This window comes from Jaculus jaculus, chromosome 3, assembly GCF_020740685.1.
Source record: "Jaculus jaculus isolate mJacJac1 chromosome 3, mJacJac1.mat.Y.cur, whole genome shotgun sequence".
Taxonomy (NCBI): domain Eukaryota; kingdom Metazoa; phylum Chordata; class Mammalia; order Rodentia; family Dipodidae; genus Jaculus; species Jaculus jaculus.
The window spans coordinates 178,938,228-178,959,241 of NC_059104.1; the positions used below are offsets into that span (position 1 = coordinate 178,938,228).

General features: G+C 50.0%; 1 protein-coding gene across 11 annotated transcripts in view; it reads left to right on the plus strand.

Moving 5' to 3' along the window:
- Mical2 (microtubule associated monooxygenase, calponin and LIM domain containing 2) overlaps positions 1-21,014 on the plus strand; it is a 236,690-nt gene that overhangs the window by 22,799 nt on the left and 192,877 nt on the right. For all 11 annotated transcript variants that reach the window (XM_045144944.1, XM_045144945.1, XM_045144946.1 and 8 more), the window contains exon 2: positions 4,528-4,595. The gene's annotated coding sequence lies outside the window, so the exon portion shown is untranslated. The remainder of the gene's footprint in view (positions 1-4,527; positions 4,596-21,014) is intronic.

The following is a 21,014-nucleotide window of genomic DNA, read 5'->3' on the forward strand; positions in this document are numbered from 1 at the left end:
ATCTCCACATACATACATATATATATACATGTACATATATGTATATATATGTGTGTATATATATATGAGAGACAGAATCAGAGGCAGGGAGAGAGAGACAGAGAGAATGGGCACATCAGGGCCTCCATCCACTGCAAACGAACTCCAGATGCATGTGCCCCTTGTGCATCTGGCTTACTTGGGCCCTGGGGAAACGATCCAGGGTCCTTCTTTGGCTTTGCAGGCAACGCTTGAACCACTAAGGCATTTCTCAGCCCTAATTTGTGTGTGTGTGTGGAGCTGGAATTGAATGCAGGACCTTGGATGTGCCAGGCAAGCACTACCCTACTGAGCCCCATCCCCGGCCTTCATTCATTCATTGCTGTACCCAGCAACGTTTCCTGAGTGCTGAGTGGTGCCAGGCCCCGTCTAAGTGCATCATATCCACAAGGAAGACTTTTAACTCGATGCAGCTAGGCATGGAGCGTGTCAGCGGAACCCCTCACTCACGTCAGGTTTCTCTCTCTTTTGGACCTCATATTCTTGGGATCCATGCTGCCACTTTTACCACCCAAATCAGGCTCACGCATGACGGGACGCCTGCTTTCTTTTTCTTGAGTTTTTTCTTTTGCCTGGTTTTCTTGAGATAGGGTTTCACTCTAGCCCAGGCTGACCTGGAATTTACTATTTAGTCTCAGGGTGGACTGGAACTCATGGCAGTCCTCCTAACCTCTGCCTCCCTAGTGCTGGGATTAAAGGCGTGTGCCCCCACATCAGGCCTCCTGCTTCTTGGGTCAAGATTGGCATGAGGGCAAGTCCCTGGCAAGCTTGCGTCTCCTCATCCTGACATGATGAGAACAGTCGTCACGTCTGAGAACCAGCGTGGGCCTGGCTTCAGGTTGCTCCGCTATGAGTTCTGTGGTTAGTGCTGACAGGGACTCTGGGTGAGGCACTTAGCTGTGCCATGCCTCAGTTTCCCCCTCAGTAATGTAATATAGTAAGTGCTGCCTCCTGCCAGGGCTGCAGCAGAGAACACCATACCCAGAACAAAGCTGGTTCTACAGGCAATTCCTTGCCTGACCTTTGAACCAGTCACTCGTAGGTGTCTCTAAAAGTCAGGGTCTGGGGCTGGAGAGATGGCTTAGCGGTTAAGCGCTCGCCTGTGAAGCCTAAGGACCCCGGTTCGAGGCTCGGTTCCCCAGGTCCCACGTTAGCCAGATGCACAAGGGGGCACATGCGTCTGGAGTTCGTTTGCAGAGGCTGGAAGCCCTGGCGCGCCCATTCTCTCTCTCTCTCCCTCTATCTGTCTTTCTCTCTGTCTCTGTCGCTCTCAAATAAACAAATAAAAAATATTTTAAAAAATATTAAAAGTCAGGGTCTGTGGTAGCAGAAAGGGCTGTTAGAGAAAAAGTCACCAAATCTGTCATGCTCCTTTAAAAAAAAAAAAAAAGAAACAAAACAAAACAAGTAGACAATAAAGAGGCCCCTGGTATGCTGGGCTCCAAGACCAGGTAGATGTGACAGGTAGCTGTTGGTCAGACTGGGTATACGCATTGGTTGGTCTTTTGGGTGGTTAAATCACAATGTGCCCAGGCTCCTGGAGGCGTGTGACCAGTGAGAGCCTTGTCAGGCTCGTCCTCAGCCATCCATGAAGGCAGAACTCCAGGGTCTTCTTGTCTTCATAAGAAAAATACAACTTAATTCTTTATTTATTTAGGAGAGAGAGGAATAAAGAGAAGGGAGAGAAATAGCTAGGGAAAACGGGCATGCCAGGGCCTCCAGCCACTGCAAACAAACTCCAGATGCATGTGCCGCCTTGTGCCTCTGCCTTACGTGGGTAGTGGGGAATTGAACTCAGGTCCTTAGGCTTCACAGGCAAGTGCCTTAACCATGAAGCCATCTTTCCAGCCTCTCCTCTTGTCCTCTTGATGCCGGCCTCAGGAATGCCACAGGGTGAAATCTGGAGAGCAAGAGGGAGGTAAACCTTGAGCCAACACTAGTTAGACTGTCAACAGTAACAAGCTGACTTCAAGTTCAGAGTGCCTGGCTTTCCCACTCACAGATGCTGGAAGCTTCCTTTGAGAAGCTGGGTGGATGTCTTGAGGCCTTGGGCCGTCCTGTCCTCTGGCACGAGGCAGTGGCACAGAACCCACATACATTTCGGGCTGATAGAATGTGGCCAAGGCGGGCCAGCCTGTTTGTCAGCTGGCACAGGCCCTGAGGGCTGTGGGCGTGTTGAGAATGGTGGCAGGCAGACTGGTAGCTCCTGACAGGTAGACTGTTCTAGAAGGGTGTGTGAGCCATCACAGCTGTACCAGGGATTCACACCCAGGGCACCTGAGCCCTGGCTCAGCGCAGCCTGGGCTTGCACCCTGCGTGCCGTGGGGCCGTGGCAAGTGCCTGTACACCGCTGCCTCTCCTCTGCGAGGAGCTGCTGAGAGAAAGCATGCTTGGTCCTCATGGTGCCCACTCCAGGCATGGGCCTGTGCTCAGCAGACAGTGACTTTTCACCCATTAGTGGTCTGCACATCTGGCCAAGGGTTTCTGCCTCCCACAGTCTAAACAGAGCTCTGTGCGCTTCAGAGAACGTCTGTGCGCACGCGTTTGTGAGGACAAGCAGGTCCTCTGCTGCGTTGGGCCAAGTGTGTGTGCTGCCCCCCAAACATGGGTATCGTCTCTTACGGATGTCAGATTTCACATCTGTGTCCCTTGTGTTTTTGAAACTGTCTCTCCGACATGTGGGTTTTTCTTTTTTTGTGCACATCTGTGTATGTGTTTGTATGGAGAGTGTATGCGGGGGCACACGCACGTCATGGAGTGTGTGTGAAGGTCAGAAGACAACCTCAGAGCGGTGAGCTTCCTCTTCCATTCTTGTTTGAGACCGGCTTTGTCTTGTTTGCTGCTGTGACGCCGGATCATCGGGCCTGCAGGCTTCTCACTGCGGCCCCCAGTGCCGCCGGCATGTTGGGATTGCAGTCGTACGTGCTGCTTTTCCTCGGCTTTATGTGGGCTCTGGGGATCGGAACTCTGGCCGTCAGGCTTGTACGGCAAGTACTTTTAACCATGAGCCATCAACTCCTCAGCCCCTGGATTTTCTTCTATTAAAAAAATTTTTGAATCCATTTATTTATTTGACAGAGAAGGAGAAAGAGAGAATGGGCGCACCAGGGCCTCCAGCCATTGCAAACGAACTCCAGATGTGTGCGCCCCTTTGTGCATCTGGCTAACGTGGGTCCTGGAGAAGCAAATGTGGATTCTTTGGCTTTGCAGGCAAATGCCTTAACTGCTAAGCCATCCCTCCAGCCTTTCTTCTATTTTTTAATACCATATATATATATATATATGTATATATATATATATGTGTATATATATATATATGTATATATATAAAATTTTTATGAGAAAGAACGAGAGTGAGTGAGTGAAAAAGAGAAAGAATCGGCACACCAGGGTCTCCAGCCATGCACTCGAACTCCAGATGCTTGCGCCATCTTATATGCATGTGCGCCCTTATGTCACCTTGTGCATCCAGCTTATGAGGGATCTGGAGAGTTGAACACAGGTCCTTAGGCTTCTCAGGCAAGTGCCTTAACTGCTAAGCCATCTCTCCAGGCCTAAAAATATTTTTTTTAAATATTTGTTTTGAGGTACGGTCTCACTCAAGCCCAGGCTGACCTGGAACTCACTCTATAGTCCCAGACTGGCATCAAACTTACAGTGATCTTCCTACCTCTGCCTCCCGAGTATCGAGATCAAAAGCATGCACCTCGACACCCAGCTGGATTCCCTTTTCAATGTGAAGTTTTATAATTCTGACACTTACTTTCCGAACAGGTGTTGAGGCATTTTCTGCAGCAGCAATAGGATGTCGCCAATTCATGTGGGCACCGGAAGCCAACCTCATAATTTGTTCAGGAAAACCGCCATGAACTTCTGTCTCGTTTGTATAGCTTCCTAGGTTAGGTAGCAGTTTTGACTTTTCCTTCGTAGGCAGTGTGAAAGATCACATACTAGTGATGTGTTGACAAGTTTTACAGTAGCTTGGTTTACTTTCATTTTGTCTCCAACTAAGAAATCCTGGCACTTTATTATTTTGTTGTTGTTTTGAGGTAGGGTCTCATTCTAGCCTAGGCTGACCTGGAATTCATTATGTAATCTCAGGGTGGCCTTGAACTCACAGCGATCCACCTACCTCTGCCTACCAAATGCTGGGATTAAAAGCGTGCACCACCATGACTGGCTTGATCTTTAATTAAAAAAAAAAATGCCAGAGTCTTCACATTAAGATAGAAAGGCCTTAGGGTGCCCAGTGTCAGATAGCAGAAGTGATTCAGCCATCTCTCTTCACATGCTAAACTCGGAACACACACAGAGAGTCTCTGTGGCTTTCTTCTTGCTGGGTCAGGTGTTCTTATGGGACAATGCACACAAAATAATCATGCACTCAGATACTCCACTGTGTCCAGAGCTGTGTGTGACCTCTTGGACAGAGGAAAGAGGTACAGGATCATGAAACTAACATTCACAATTGGATTTTTGTTTTTACAGGAACATGGCCATCTGTGTGGGCCTTGCCATGGAAGGAGACTTGAGCCCGTGCCATGCCTGAGAATCAAGTGAGTCACAGTGGTGGGTCCCTTTTATGTTGATGTCTCCAGGGAACTGGTTCCAAATTTAGAAGGGTATGAGGGCTAATGGACTTCATGCCCAGGTGTGTGTGACTCCATAGAGAGATGTTACCGGTGGAACCATTTTTCCCCTCCTCAGCCTTCTGATTTTACCCACAGTGCCAAGGCCACACAGCTGCCCAAGGCTATTGGCAGAGGTGGGTTGAGCCCGAGATTTGTGTTAGGAGGTGAGAGTTTTGTTGACTTGGTAGCATGTGACAGGGCAGGATCTCAGCCCATCATTCCCTAAGTAAGACCAGTTCTTCTTCTTTTTAAATGTATTTTATTTATTTGAAAGAGGAGAGAAAGAGGCAGAAGGAGAGAGAGAGACAGAGAATGGGTGCGCCAGGGCCTCCAGCCACTGCAAATGAACTCCAGATGCGTGCGCCTCCTTGTGCATCTGGCTAACGTGGGTCCTGGAGAGATGAACCTGGGTCCTTTGGATTTGCAGGCAAATGCCTTAACGGCTAAGCCACCTCTCCAGCCCAAGACCAGTTCCTCTGACCCCCACCTGGCTCCGAGGAGGTTCCAGCCTCTTGGCTGTAGAGGTCTGTACAAGGCAGCGACCCAGTCAGGCAGCCCGTATAGGCGGTGACTTCCGAGCACCCTGGACCACTAGTTGGAGGTTTGAAAAAGTGACCGCAGCACCTTCACGTGTGGGGGCTGTTTACATCTTTCCAAAGGCCCGTGGAGGCTTAGGGTCTGAAAGGCTGCTGTGGGCAGAAGTCGACCCCTCCCCCCTCCCCCTCCCCCCCCCCCCCGTGCACTGTCGTATGAGCCTTCCCACTGCTGTCCCACTGACCCCTCTACTCTGTCCTCTGCAGTGCTGCCCCAGACCCTGCTTGGCACCACGCCCTTCCAGTCTCACTGTCTTCCTTCATTTGCCCCCCTCTCCACCCTGGCTTCCTTCCCATCATCCCAGAGCCACTCTCGAGACGCTTGCCCTGCCCGCCCAGGGAGGGCTGGCCCCGCTCCTCTGCCCCTCCATGGGGCTTTGTGGGGACCTCAGAACCTCCATCAGCTGAGGTGCAGTGCCTTCATTTGCTCTCGCCACCAGCTGAGGGCGGCCCAGTGATGGGGAGCCACCCTCCGGCTTCCCTGTCTGTGGGGGGACAGCACAGTGAAGGTGTGTGGCAGCTCCTTGTTGACTCAAGGAGTCTGGACCCTCACTTCAGTCGGGCCTTCATGGTCCCCAAAGCGCTGTCCCACAGTGCCTCATAGGAGTCGGACATCCTGGGGCAGGCTGTTTCTTACCGCCTTGTTTAATGGACATGGAAGAAAGAGGTCTTGGAGCAGTCAGGGTTGCCTCAGGTTGTAGCTGCATCAAGAACAGGCATTCCATCCAGTGTGTGCCAGGCTTGTCTGGTTTCTGTAATGGTAAACTTCATGATGGGAGAGGTTATTTAGAGCAAACCCCTCATTACCAAACAGAGAAACTGAGGCTTGGCCTGAAGAGACTTTCTCAACAAAGGGAAAATTGGACCACGAGTCCTGGACAAGCTCTCTTCCCTTCTTTCTTCTCCCCTGCCTCTCCCCCTGACTCCTCTGTGCACCTCATTCTGAGACCCTCCATCTGCTTTTGCTCGAGGGGGAGGAACTTCTAGAATGCCTTGACTTGGAGGCACACAGAGGGCAAGAGACTTGGGCCTTCTACCCAGGGGTGCCCAGGATCGTGAGCCCAGGCAGACCTTGTAGGAGCGCGGGTTAGGTGCAGGAGGAAGGGGCTTGTGGGTTAGGAAAGAGTCCTGTCCAAGAGACGTGGGCTCCGGGTGGCAGCTGGTGACATGACTGGGTATTCAGAGGCTGGCCTGGTGGGTGCTGGGAACACGACGTGGAGACAGGAGACAGGAGGAGTGGGAGGTGACTGGACCCAGGGGAAGCGGCCCCAGCTTTGCAGTTCTTGGTGTCAGAGTGGCCAGTGTGCTCCGTCCCGAGCGTCTCTCTCCTGCGCTCAGGCTGTGCCTGCGGAGGACGGTCGGCGGGCAGCGAGTAGGGAATGCCAGCCTGGTTTCAGCATGCGTGGGGAGGGCACGTGTGTAGTGCTGGCTGGTTCGCTCCTGTTGTGCCAAGATGACCTGTCCTCTTTTATTTCGGAGTGACCGCATGTCCAGCTGTCCTTTTCCCTGTTGGGTCGTGGCTGTGTCCTGGCTCACTGGCACTCACTCCAGGCTCGACACGAGGCCAGGCGAGCTCCGGCATGAATGCTCCACCCCGGATGGGGCCTGACCACCAGATCGTCCCCATTGCCAAGCAGAAACATACAATTTGCCCAAATTACAGAGAATGTGATGTTTGCCAACTAGCTACCTTGGATTGTTTTCCAAAGCATTTTCCGGATTACACACTTCTCTAGGGCAGGGAAAGTGTGCCCTGTTAATCATTATGGTGGAAACCATGTGTTCATACTGTACCTCACAGCCAGGTGGGTGCACGAACCCCCATTTCCTGGATGAGAAATGTGCTTTAGACAAGCTGCAACCCACCCAAGGCACCCAAGGCCCCGGCTGTCTGAGGGCAGAGCTGGGGCGTGCTCCAGCCTCCTATGTGTAGGTTCCCCTCTTGCTCTGCTGCTGGCCTCCAGTTGTATCTAAGCCCTGGAGGGCCTGGGGCACAAGGAGAGATCTAAAAATATTTGTTGAATGACTGAACTTTGGCTTCTTTCTTTCTTTCTTTTTTTTTCTTGGCCACTTAACCATACATGGATCCTCTCAGGTAGCCAAGAGGTCACTGCCCCATCAAGTGTTTGAGTTTCTGACTGTGACGGGGAACTGGTGATCTCTCCTCTCACCAGCCTCACCTGCAGGAACTGGGTCATGCCCCTGAATAATTGATCCCTTGACTCTTTACCACAGACCTTCTTACTCCTTTTGCTGAGATGGTCTGCCAGATGCTGGTCTTTAAAGGTCACAGGCACAAGCACATTCTCACAAACCTTGAGACTCACCCACCAATGACACTCTTGGTCTGAACAGGTCACCCCTCTAATGGGTTCAGTTGGTCTTCCCGTGCCACTCTGCCCCCACCAACCTTCTCTAGCCCAGAGAAGAGGGACAGTGGGACTATCTTATTTATTTAGGATTCTGAGGAGACAGGGGGATTCCACTTCTCCCCAGTCTCTGAACTCCCCCATGAACTTGAGGCGAGCACTGGAGAATGAACGGAGGAAGCCATGCCAAGCCAGGAAGGACTGCATGGGTAGGGAGGCAGTTATCGTAGCATCTACCTGACTGCTCTCTCCCTAAGTGGTGGCGGGTTGTATTTCTCTGAGTCTGCAGTGAGTCGGCTGACCTTATTAGACTCTTAAGGTCAGTGGAGTTCAGTGGGGGAAAAGAAAAGAGTGGTCAGAGACCCACTTGCTAGTGTTGACTGATCCCAGCTGGGCTGTGTGTCCTTGGGCAAGTCACAGAACTTCTGCTGTGATTTCTTAGGAAGGAAATAAGGGGAGGGTCTGGGGAGCTTCCTAAACTTCAGCAGTCATCAGTGCCCACTCTCATTTGGGCCTGATGATTAGCCCTCCCATGGCCCTGTCACCTACTCCTTCTATGGCCAGTGCTTGCCTCATAAGCCTTTCCCTCCTGACCCGTGTATCGCTCTGTCACCTCTCCAAGCCACACGCTGGGATGGGCCTGAGCTCAGATAAGAGCACCCAGTCGAGTGCTCAGCACTGCAGTATCTCTATCACACCTTCCGAGGCTCAGGGTCCATTGTGGAAGAGGTGGCAGAAAGAATGTAAGAGCCAAAGGAAGGGTAGGACTCCTGACATCAAAATAAAAGAGAGACTGATTGAGATGGGGAGAATGGAGTTTCAAAGGGGAAAGTAGAGGTTGGGAGGGTATTACCATGGGATTTTTTTTATAATCATGGAAATTGTTAGTAAAAAAATTAAAACAATAAGAGCACCCGGTCGTTGCTGTCAGCTCCTGCCAAACTGCACCACAGAGTCTAACTTAGAAGAGGTATTGGAGCTCCAAGGAAGACATACCAGTTAGAACTGGGAGATAATGTTGGGATAGTTAAGTTCTCGGCGTCCCAAGGTTCCTGGACTCTGCTGAGTTATTGGCCAGAGGGTAGTCTATATGTTCTTAAAAATATAGCTCCAAAGCTGGACCTAGTGGCACAGGCTAGTAATCCCAGCTACTCGGCACCCAGAAGTAGGAGAATTGCAAGTCTAAAACCTCCCTGGGTTGCAGAGGGACTGAAGGAAACTTAATGAGACCCCTGTCTCAAAATAAGAAGTAAGGGCTAGACAGATGGCTTAGCAGTTAAGGTGCCTGTCTGTGTGGCCTAAGGACCCATGTTCGACTCTCCAGATCCCATGTAAGCCTGATGCGCAAAGGCGAGGCAAGAACAAGGTTGCACGTGCCCACTAGGGGGAATTCACTTGCAGTGACTGAAGCCCTGGCACACCAGTTCTCTTTCTCTCTCTAAAATAAAGAATAATAATTTTAAAAGTAAGAGGTGAAAAACAGGCTGGAGATAAAGCTCAGTGGGAGAATGTTTGCCTAGCATGCACAAGGTCCTACAGTGGCTTTGTGCTAAGGGCTGGGGCTTAGGAATTACTTTTCTCCCCTAGCAGTAAGGTGGGAGCAATGGTGGAACAGCGGGTGGCTGAGAAAGCTTATATGGGCTTGGGAAGGTGGATCTGTCACTAAGACTTGTAGTTGAGGACTCTTCAAGCTGTCAGGCTGGAGAGAATTGACAGATGGTCTAATCTGCCTAGTCCAGCCCTCACATTTGTGAATCAGATCCAGAGACCAGACTCAAGTAGACCAGCAGCAGCAGTGAGAGAGAGTCCAAGTCTCCTGGTTACCTCAAAATAGCTTTTCCTGGGCTGGAGAGATGGCTTAGAAGTTAAGGCACTTGCCGGCAAAGCCAAAGGACCCAGGTTTGATTCCCCAGAGCCCACATAAGCCAGATGCACAAGGTGGTGCATACGGCTGGAGTCTGTTGCAGTGGCTGGAAGCCCTGGCGTGCCCATTCTCTCTTTCTCTCTCAATAAACAAATAAGTAAATAAATAAAATGTTTAAAAGTCGTTTTTCCCCCAGTACCATGTGCTTCCTTACATAGATTCAGCCCTCACACTTTCCACTTCCCTCTGACCCTGAACTTGGCCACCTAAGGTGTTAGCAGGGCCCCACCTGGTTGTTTATCAAGGTTCAATAAAATCTGGGCGCAGCAGTGTGGCGGGGTTGAGTCGCTCCCCAATGCGGCCATTTGACTCGCACTTAGTACCTAACAGCGTTGAGTCAGCAGTTATTCTGGTTCATGGTGTGTGTTGGGGTGAAAGGTCCATTCAAGACAGGAAGTGAAATGGCCCAACCTCAGCCCTGGTGACCTCGTAATGGGTTTGTCATTCAGGTAACAACTGCATGGCTTGGCTGTGAGGCAGGCCTTATAGGACAGGACTAAATTTAGCCCACAGAGAACCCCAGCTCACAGAAAGGCACTGGGGTTCGGGGGCTGATGAGTACCGCATCGCTGTGAGGCTGTGTGTAAACTGGACAGGTGGCCACTCGCTCTCCTCTGTGGCCTCTTTTTGGGCTCTGCCCTTCTGCTTGAGTTTCCAGATTTCTGGGCTAGGTAGGCTCAGGGTTTTGTTAGGGTCTGGTTTGTAGCTCCATTTCCTGAGAGGAGCTGGGGCTGAGCCCAGTTAAACCACTTGTGCAGGTTCCACATGGCCAGGGCTCAGACAGAAGGTCCGACTGCGGGCCCTTCCTCAGCCCCCAGCTCACCTGGCTGCTCTTTGCAGAGAGAGAAGGGAGAATGGGGGTTCACAATAGTCCTGGCATTGCTGAGGCTTTGGGAATTTATCATAGGACTTCCTAGTGGCCAGACTGGACTTGATTCTTGAGATGCACCAATAAGACCTCATTCCTTACACAGAAGTTTGAGGTCATCCTCAGTTGTACAGTGAGTTGGAAACCAGCCTGGGATATATGAGATCACACCTCTAAAAAAAATGATATAGTATTAGAAAACTATTGCTCATGGTGGCAGACACAACAGTGCAAGATTTTAATTTCGACTTGGAAGTTCAGAGGTTCCAGATTTACTTATCAAAATGCTTTTGGTCATTTTCCCGGAGGCTTTAGAATTTATGTATTTATTTACTTATTTACTCTTCATTTATTTACCTTTCTGTCTTTTCCTTCCCTCCTCTTTTCTGCTTTGCTTTTCCTTTTTTGGAGACAGAGTCCATGTAACTCAGGCTATAATTCCCTTTATAGCTGAGGATGACCTTGAACTCCTGGTCCTCCTGCCTTCAAGCCTCATGTGCTGGGATTATAGACATATAACATTGCATGTAGTTTCAGAATTTCTTCATTTTAAAGAAAATATTGGGGTCTGGAGATGCAATTCAGTTGCTAGAGTGTTTGCCTAGCATGTCTGAGGCCCTGGGTTTGATGCCCTGCCCCACATAAACCAGGACTGGGCAGAGTGACACACGTCTGTATTCCTTTTACTCAGGAGGTAGAGCCAGGAGGAATTCAAGGCCATCCTCAGCTATAAAGAGTGTTCAGTGCCAGGCCGGGCTATATGAGACCCTGTATCACATACATATATACATATATGAGACCCTGTGTCACATGCATACATACATACATGAGACCCAATATCACATGCATGTATACATAAATAAATAAACAAGTTCCTTTTCTCCCAGGAGTCATGGCTGTGCTGAGTGGCTGTAATCCTATCCATCTAAATTTTGTCATAGAGAGATTACCCCAAGCCCTCTGCTTCTCCTGAGAAGAGGCCCCATCTGGAGGAGACTGAGCCACCGAGGTCTTGGGGGAGCAGAGGTGTTGAAGAATGAATAAAAGAATACCAGGCAGGGAAGGGCAGAGGGTTGTCCAAGGAAAAATGAAGTAGTGAGTGATGGAGAGGGGTTTGCGCGTGTTTTCTTCTTAGCCGAGAGGGCAAGGGATGGGGTATGTCAGCTGTGCCCTGCTGGGGTTCGAATTAGACTGTTTAAGGCCTTTGCAAAGCTCTTGCCACCATGGGAAACCTTAGAGACCAGCAAAGGCCCTCCAGATACAGCGGTTCTCGGGGCCTCCGAAGCTCTGCACACTGGGGTGCAGGGCGCGTCGCCTTCGGGCACTTTCTGTCCAGTTTGTACTTTCTGCGTCTCCTGCTCCAGTGGAGAGGGTTGTTGGTGGTGCAGAGAGAGTTGGGTGGGACCGGCCCTGCTGACAGCTCATATTTAACATGTCTCAGATTCTTAGTGCCAAACAGGCTGAGAGCAAACATCCTTGTGAGTTCATGGGCAGACTGTCCCTCTGGGGACGGTTGCATTCCAGACAGGGCCACACAGCCATCCTGCAGGGGCCGGGTGTGGAATGAGAAAGCTACTTTAAAAAAGGTGGTGGTGGGGGGGAACAATAAAAATACGTGGCTCTTTTCAAGCATGATGTTTGCAAGACAGAAGTATCCAGGGAGTAGATTGTCATGTGGGAAAGCCAGAAATGGGAAAAAAAAAAAAAATCAAGTAGAGAGAAAAATGGCGAGAAATCCTCCAGGAGCTCCTGTCTCTTGGACATGCTTGTTCCCTTTGAATGAACAGCTTGTTGACAACGGCCCCAGGACACCAGTGTTAGACCCTGTGCTTTGGGTCTTGAACGTCCTCTTGGAGAAGAGTGAGCAAACTGAAGAACTGTTTGGAGTCAAAAGCTTCTTGGTCTCTTCTCAGCACACCTCATTGGTTTGTTTTTAGGTTTTGTTTTGTGTTCTGTTGTGGGGATGGAACCCAGGGCCTCCCGCATGTTGCCCAAGCTCCTTACCCCGAGTCTTCGGTGTTTTGGAGACAAGGTCTCACTATGAAGTCTAAGTTGGCTTTCAACTTGGCAGTCTGAGTGGTGGCATCCCAGGCAAGCACCGCCATGCCCAGTTCACTGGCTCCTGGGCTTTGTAACTTCTTATCAGGTATGGTGTGTGTGTGTGTGTGTGTGTGTGTGTGTGTGTAAGTACGCACGCGCATATGTGTGAGGGGCACACGAAGACCAGAGGTCAGCGTTACGGGTCTTCAATTGTTTTCCACTTTCTTTGAGGCAGGGTCTCTTGCAGAACCTAAAGTTCACTGATACAGCTAGAATAAACTGGATAGCCAGTGGTCCCTGGAGATTCCCTGCCTCAGGCTCTCCTGGTATTATAGGCATGTGCCACAATGCCTGGCATTTTATGTGTGTGCTGGGGATCCTCATGTTTGTGCAGCAAGCACCTTATGCACTGATCCATCTCCTTGGCCCTGGGTTTTGTATCTTTCTAAAAACTTTTTGAGGGTCTGGAGAGATGGCTTAGTGGTTAAGGTGTTATGCGTGTGAAGCCTAAGGACTCAGGTTCGATTCTCCAGGTCCCATGTAAGCCAGATGCACGTGGTGGCACATGCATCTGGAGTTTGTTTGCAGTGGCTGGAGGCCCCAGCACGCCCATTCTCACACACTCTCTCTAAAATAAGTAAATAAAATAGATAAATAAAATGTTTAAAGATTTCTTTTTTAAAATATTGTATTTATTTATTTGAGGGAGAAGAGAGAGAGAGAGAGAGAGAGAAACCTGGGTCCTTTGGCTTTGCAGGCAAGCACCTTAACCACTAAGCCATCTCTCCAGACCTTTAAAAAAATTATGTATTTGAGCAAGAGAAAGAGTCAGAGAGAAAGAGAGAGGGAGGGAGGGAAAGAATGGGCACACCAGGGCCTCCAACCACTGCAAATGAACTCCAGCTGCATGTACCACCTTGTGCATCTGGCTTACGTGAGTCCTGGAGAATTGAACCTATGTCCTTTGGCTTTTCAGGCAAGTGCCTTAACTGCTAAGCTATCTCTCCTGCCCTTGGGTTTTGGAAAAAAGGTAGACTTGTTTCTGAGACAGTTACTGCTTGCTTTGGCACCTGTGTCTTTCAGAGCATGAGCCCCAAAACCAAGGAGAGAGATCAGCATCTTCTCTCTGCCAACAAAAAATTTTCCACCATGGAAAATTTATCACTTGGTCACGCCTCTGTGGTCCCCCACCTTGGGGCTGTGAAGGTTGAAGTTTGAGGCTACCAAGGAGTCCTTCCAGCCAGTGAAATGTCAAGACAACTGCTGAGTCCTGAATATTTGTCTTAGCATTTCTGGGCTCAAGGGGCATGGCCTTTAAGCAACATCCCAAGACCACTGCCCTCCTGTGTAGTCTGAATTGCTCTCAGCAGTGAGCTGCATGGCCATTACCAAGTGGGCAAATGCTACTGAAATTAAAAACCCCAGTGGTCGGACATCCAGCCTTGGAAGATAAAACCAACCTGTTGAGGCAGTAATCTCTTCCCGACTCATCAGGAGAATGTATTTTGGGATAGATTTTATATCATCTGATCAGAGAGCACTTACTATATACAATCTTCATTGGCTTCATAGATCTCTAAGGAAAATAGTCCCTGAGGACTTTGGACCCTCTGCCCAGGAGGAGAGTGGGCCAGTGCAATCTTTGTCTCTCCCTTCTGCTCACAACTCTGAAACACCTGCTGATAGCAGTGTATTTTCTGTGGGCATGGGGTCCCTCTTGGGGGTCCTCCGAGCTTGTTCTGTCCATACCTGGTCTGCTCGCTCTACTGAGGTCGTGTCTGGGATGTTAACTATGTTCATTGAACACACTGCCTGGCATGGCGTCATCAGTGTCTGCAGGATGGATGGATGAATGAATGAATGAATGAAAGGCCATGTGAATGATAGATGATGGCTGCATGGGTGAACAAGCAAAGCCCTCTGCCTTCCGGGAGAAAGAGAAAGGAAATGCACAGACTTAGACCGAGTTGGCTGCCTGATGTCTAGGGTCTAACATGCATTTCAGAAAAGACCTCTTTGGGGCTGGAGAGGTGGCTTAGTGGTTAAGCGCTTGCCTGTGAAGCCTAAGGACCATGGTTCAAGGCTTGATTCCCCAGGACCTACGTAAGCCGGATGTACAAGGTGACGCAACATCTGGAGTTCATTTGCAGTGGCTAGAGGCCCTGGTGCACCCATTCTCTCTCTCTCTCTGCCTCTTTCTCTCTGTGTCTGTTTGTCAAATAAATAAATAAACTAAAACAAAAAAAGACTTCTTTGGTACTGGGAGCAAAGGTTGTTATTTGATAAAGCTATCTTTGAGGCAGGGCTAACCTTTGATCCACAGCACCTCACAACTGTAAGTCTCATTTCCAGGGCTTACAATAAACAGTGGTAGTAATAACAAGATGCAGAAACGGGGTAGAGTCCATTGTGGTGGTTCCCTCTGCTTGCCCAGCCCACTGCTGGACATGTCTCCCAAGAATCTCCCTGTGTGGGGGTGTGGTTTCTCAGACTGCTTCTCTGCAGCATGGGGAATCTTGCACTGGAACCCCAAATCCTGCCCAAATCTCGATCTGCTTACGCCTTGTTTCTGACTCATGCCAGGCTCACCTGTCCATGCAGATGACCACACCTGCTCATAAAAGCCAGATACCATGTCCAGGCCGTCCTGTGGAGAGAGAGAGAGAGTGGGTGTGATCAGCAGAACAGCTGGCTGGGTGGACACTTAATGGAAAGAGCAGACAGGTGCCTCCCTTCCCATGGCCTCTGCATGATCACAGAGGATGGCCACCTGCCAAGATCCAAGAAGGCATTACTTACATCATCCATGACATCAATGACAAGATAAACAGCAAAGTGTGGAACTGTATGTCAGGAAATTAAGCATCTAGAATCCAAATTTTAAAAATTTAGAAGTGGAAGTAGTCCTACCCCTCTTGGGAGAGGTCTTCACTGGTAAACATTCAGTGTGGTGGGTTGAATGTAAAATGTTCGCTGTAGGCCAGGCGTGGTGGTGCATGCCTTTAATCCCTGCACTTGTGAGACTGAGGTAGGAGGATCGATGTGAGTTTGAGGCCATCCTGAGACTATGTAGTGGATTCCAGGTTAGCCTGAACTAGATCAAGATCCTACCTCCAAAAACCAAATAAAATAAAATAAAAAATAAATAAAATGTCCCTTGTAATAGTCATCTTCTTGTTGCTGGTACAAAACACCAGTCAGAAGTAGTTTATGGAAGAAAAGGGTTTATTTCAGCTTGGAGTTTTTAAAATTTTTAAAATTTATTTATTTTTATTTATTTTTATTTTTTTTTATTTATTTGAGAGTGACAGACACAGAGAGAAAGACAGATAGAGGGAGAGAGAGAGAGACAGAGAGAGAATGGGCGCGCCAGGGCTTCCAGCCTCTGCAAACGAACTCCAGACGCGTGCGCCCCCTTGTGCATCTGGCTAACGTGGGACCTGGGGAACCGAGCCTCGAACCGGGGTCCTTAGGCTTCACAGGCAAGTGCTTAACCGCTAAGCCATCTCTCCAGCCCTTAAATTTATTTATTACAGACAGAGAGAGGGAGGGAGAGAGGGAGAGAGAGAGGAGAAAGGAGAGAGAGAATGGGCATGCCAAGGCCTCTAGCCACTGCAAACAAATGCCATATGCATGTGCTACCTTGTGCATCTGGCTTACATGGGGCCTGTAGAATTGAACCTGGGTCCTTAGGCTTTGCAGGCAAATGTCTTAACTACTAAGCCATCTCTCCAGCCCTCAGCTTGGAGTTTTGAGGGGGAAGTTTCATCGCGGCAGGGAAATCATATCAGCCCTGAGCAGGAAGCCTGGGTCACATCTCCCCAGCAGCAGGGAGGAAGTAGTCTGAGTACCAAGCTAGGAGCTGGGCTGTATCACCCCAAAGCCCACTCCCCAATGACACAGTTCTTTGAGTGAGGCGCTATTTATTCCCCACAAGGCTGCATCGTTTTTTCCAGGTTGCTACCAGCTGGAGACCAAACATTCAAAACCCAGGAGCCTATGGGGAACAGTTCATTAAAATCAGCACTATCCCATAGCGTCATGTGTTTGTGATTAAGTCTTATACCTAATCCCTATCTAGTAGAGCCCTTGGGAGGTAGCCTTACTGGAGGAGGTGTGTTGCTGGGAACAGGCTTTGGGATGTTAAAGCTCAGCCCCACTTTCCGCACTTAGCTTACCCTCTCTGATTCCTCCTTGTTGATGTGAAGATGTGATGCCCAGGGGTCTTCCCCACAATAGCAACATTTCTCTTTGAAACTGTATGCTTAAGTAAACCCTTTCCTTTTATAAGATGCTTCTTATCAGATGCTCTGTCCCAGCAGTGAGAAGGTAACTGCTCTGTTCAAATACTTAGTTGGAACAAGGCCAGCCCTGACCCTGAGACTACAAAGATAAAATGATGGCATAACTCATCAATGGGTGAAGCGATTTAAAAAAAAAGTAGCCCATGAAGCTAGAGTATTTGCATTGTAAATATTGAGTGAATACCAACAGGGCACCCAGCACTGAAGTGAATGCTCTGGGGAATAGCAGTAGAAGACACTGACCTTTTCCTTAAGAAGTTTACATGTTTTCTGTGTGTCAGTTCTGCCTAGACAGCTGACATGGTGAGTTCAAGGCTAAATGAAGGCTGGGTGGCTTGGTCTGCTCTTGTGACACTTGTATTGTGACTGATCCCAGTCCTCAGACGAGGGTGTGGCAGTACCTTGGCCACCTGATATCCACTGGCCACCAAGGCACCAGGCACAGTGCAGGCTCTCAGTAAGTGGATGGGATGGCACTGAGTGTTGCTGCTGGTTTCCATACCTGGCTGGGGAACAGGATTCCCTAGAGAGTGAAAGCGTGGTGCTTATTGGAGCCCAGGCTGCAGAGTCTGTGCTTGGGAGTGGTCCTGAGTGCTGAATCCGGGGACACTTCCTGGGGAAGCTACTGCAGGTTGGATAGGTTTGCTGACCTCTGGCGTAGAGGTCAGGGGTCAGAAGGATGTAGAAGGAAGAAAGGAGGGTTAGGGCCAGGAAGCCTTGCCCCCGCACACTGCAGCTCTCCCCTGAGATCTCGTCGTGGCTTCCTCCGGGACCCTCCTTCCACGTCTCGGAAACTCGGTCTCCCCCTCATCACCCGAGTTGTATTGTCACGTCTGTGACCGCTCTTGCCGGGGAACCAAAGAGTCTGGTTTCCTGCAGACTGTGCATATCCTGCAGCTTACAACTCCTGGCAGCTCTGACTTTGCCCCACTGGGTGGGTGGACTGTATGCTGGATTGTCAAAGAGAGGCAGGCAGAGGCCCAGCAAGGTGACGGTTTGCTGCTGGAAGTCCCGAGGCCTCTTGAGCAGTCACACCACAACAGAGCCTATATCCTCACTGTCATGGGATGCTCTGGATTTGATTTACCTACCCCCGTTGTCACCAAGCATCTGCCTGAGGCACAGGGGCTGGGACAGGTAGCCTCTGGCCTTGGAGAATTCAACTTGATGGGCCACAAGTGGATCACTGTGTGTGGGAAACTGCCCTGAGAACCTTCACAGCAAATGGTGTGGGAAAAGGGATGAAGGTTGGTGGCGGGGGTGGGGGGGCAGGGCAAAGTAAGTCTTCAAAGAACAATGTTGCTAAGAATACCACCTGGCTAGGTACCATTTTATATTATCCTCAAGGGGCCCAGCAGGCAGGACTGTTATTATACCCACTTTATGGATGAGAAAACTGAGGTTCAAAGAGGTTCGGTAACTCGCCTTGGCTCCCACACCTAGTAAGTGGTAGGTTAGTGTGTGCAGCCAGTCTGTCTGTCTAGCTTCAGACTCCAGAATCCACACTGGAGCCCACGGTTCTCTGCTGCCTTGGAGGTTTCTGCTGTAAAAACAGCTGATGGATTTGTGACTTTTCTTACTGCTGTTACCAAGTACCTGACAGGAAGAAAGTTACAGGAAGAGGGGTTTATTTTGGCTCTCAGTTTGAGGGACACAGGCCACCATGGTGGGGAAAAGCAAGTGGCTCTGTGGTGAGAGGAGCATGCCACAGCCATTTGTTCACGTCTCAGCGGACCAGGGAGCAGGGAGTAGAGACCTGGCTGTCGACCTCAGGGTCTTCCCCCCAGGGACTCACTTAGCTCTAGGCCCAATTCTGGAAAGTTCTACTACCTCCCACAACAGCACACAAGCCATGGACCACGCTCACTGTAAGAGCCTGTGGGGGACAGTTCGTATCTGAACCATTAACAGGTGGGTTTTATTGTATTTTACTTATTAAAGAGAGAAATAGAGAAAGAGACTGGGGCCGGGGAGGGAAGGAGAGAATGGGCACACCAGGGCCTCCAGCCACTGCAAATCAACTCCAGTTGCATGTACCACCTTGAGCATCTGTCTTATGTGGGTACTGAGGAATCGAACCTGTGTCCTTAGGCTTAGCAGGCAAATGCCTTTACCACTAAGCTATCTCTGCAGCCCAACAGATGGGTGTTACCAAGCGATCAGAGCCTGGGACGGGCATTGTAGATGAAAGGTCCCTTGCTAGCAAGGAGCAGTGACGGGGGCGTGGAGAAGCCCAGTGGTCAGGGTATGGGGTTGGGGACAGCAGGGAGTGGCGAAGACAGGCTGGAGGGACAGACAGGGGCTGGACAGTGCTCGTGGGTTTTGTTCGGTTGTTCTCGATGTTCAGCATACTAGATGGTCACCCTGTGGACTGTCAGGAAGTACTGAGGGACAGTAAGCAGGGGCAGGACATGAGCCCCGAGCGTTCTCTCCAGCGGCAGTTTGACGGGGGCTTGGCCAGAAATGAAGGTGGAGACTGGGAAGGTGCTGATGATATTTCCGAGTCCCGGTGAAGAGATGGTACCTGAACCAGACTCCAAACGCACGCGTCACTTTGTGTATCTAACTTTCTGTGGACAGGGCTCTCGAGGAGGCAGGCCACTTCAAGATGAGGGAGAAGGGGCCGAGAATTCTGACAGCGAGGGCTGGTACCGTCTGGTACAAAAGAAGCTGTCCCCTGAGGCCGGGGCTGCAGGAGGAGGCAGGTGTTTGGGGTGGTGAACAGTTTTCTCTGGAAGTCTCTGGAGCGAGCGGCGAGGATTGCCGTTGACAAGCAGGGTGGGGGGAGAGAGGGATGAGACGCAGCTATAGCCGGCGAGTCACCAGGACAGTGACATGGAGGAGGGCTGAGGTCCTGGAGGGAAAGGTCAGAATCTTCACTTTCAGGGGCAGATCGAGAAGGAATGAACTGCAAAAGATGGAGATCACATAGAGCCCACAAAGGAGATAAGGCTAATAGGTGGTGACTGATCAATGGGATGAGAGTAGAAACCTGAATGTGGAGGAGGAAGGCTGAGGAGAAGGGGAGAAGTGTCTTTCAAGGCTAGACAGTTCTTTTGGGGACCTTGGCTGTAAAGGGAAGAAAAAGTACAATGTTTAATGTTTTTTTAAAATTTTTATTTATTTGAGAGTGACAGAGAGAGAGAGAGAGAATGGGTGCGCCAGGGCCTCCAGCTACTGCAAATGAACTCCAGACGCGTGCGCCCCCTTGTGCACCTGGCTAACGTGGGACCTGGAGAAACGAGCCTCAAACTGGGGTCCTTAGGCTTCACAGGCAAGCGCTTAACCGCTAAGCCATTTCTCTAGCCCAAGTCCAATTTTTAAAATACTTCTTTGCAAGGGTTGAGAGAGAGAGAGAGAGAGAGAGAGAGAGAGAGAGGAAGAATGGGCATGCCAGGACCTCTAGCCACTGTAAATAAACCCCAGATATATGTACCACCTTGTGCATCTGGCCCTATATGGGGACTGGGGAATCCAGTCCGGATTGTTAGGCTTTATAGGCAAGTGCCTTAACCACTGAGCAAACTCTCTAGCTCAGAAAGTCCAATTAAAAATATATATTTATTTATTTGAGAGAGAGAATGAGAATATGGGTGTGCCAATGTATACTGCCATTTCAAACAGACTGCAAACGCACGCGTCACTTTGTGTATCTGACTTTCCGTGGGTGCTGGGAAATTGCCTTTAACAGCTGATCCATCTCCAGCCTGAGAGTCCAATTTCGTTTTCTCTTAAGTCTAATTGCACTGTGGTTGAATTTGGGCACATTGGGGGGGGGGTGACTGAAGGGGTTATGTGGGTAGCCAAGGATACTGGGGCGATAATAGTGCAGTCAGTGAAATGCTTGCTTTCTGAGCAGGAGAACCTGCGTTCACATTCCCAGCACCCATGGAAATGCCGCTGGGTGTGCTGACCCACCTGTAGTCCTAGACTTGGGAGGTAGAGGCGAGATCCCTGAGTGGAACTGGCTGCTGGGCTTGCCAAATCAGCGCTCCGTTCAAGGGAGAGAGCGATTAGGGAAGACATCAGGCCCAACGTTAACCTCTGTCCTCCACGTGCATGCGCACACACATACACCCGCGCACACGTGCACTTGTACTCAAACACACGTGTGCCCACACATGGGAACATGCATACACACACATGCATCACACACTCCCGTGAAACAGCTAAAAACCTCGTTGTGCAGTGAAAGTATGATCAAGTGGCACAATTCTGCCAATGGGGACCTTCCAAACCTGAGCGG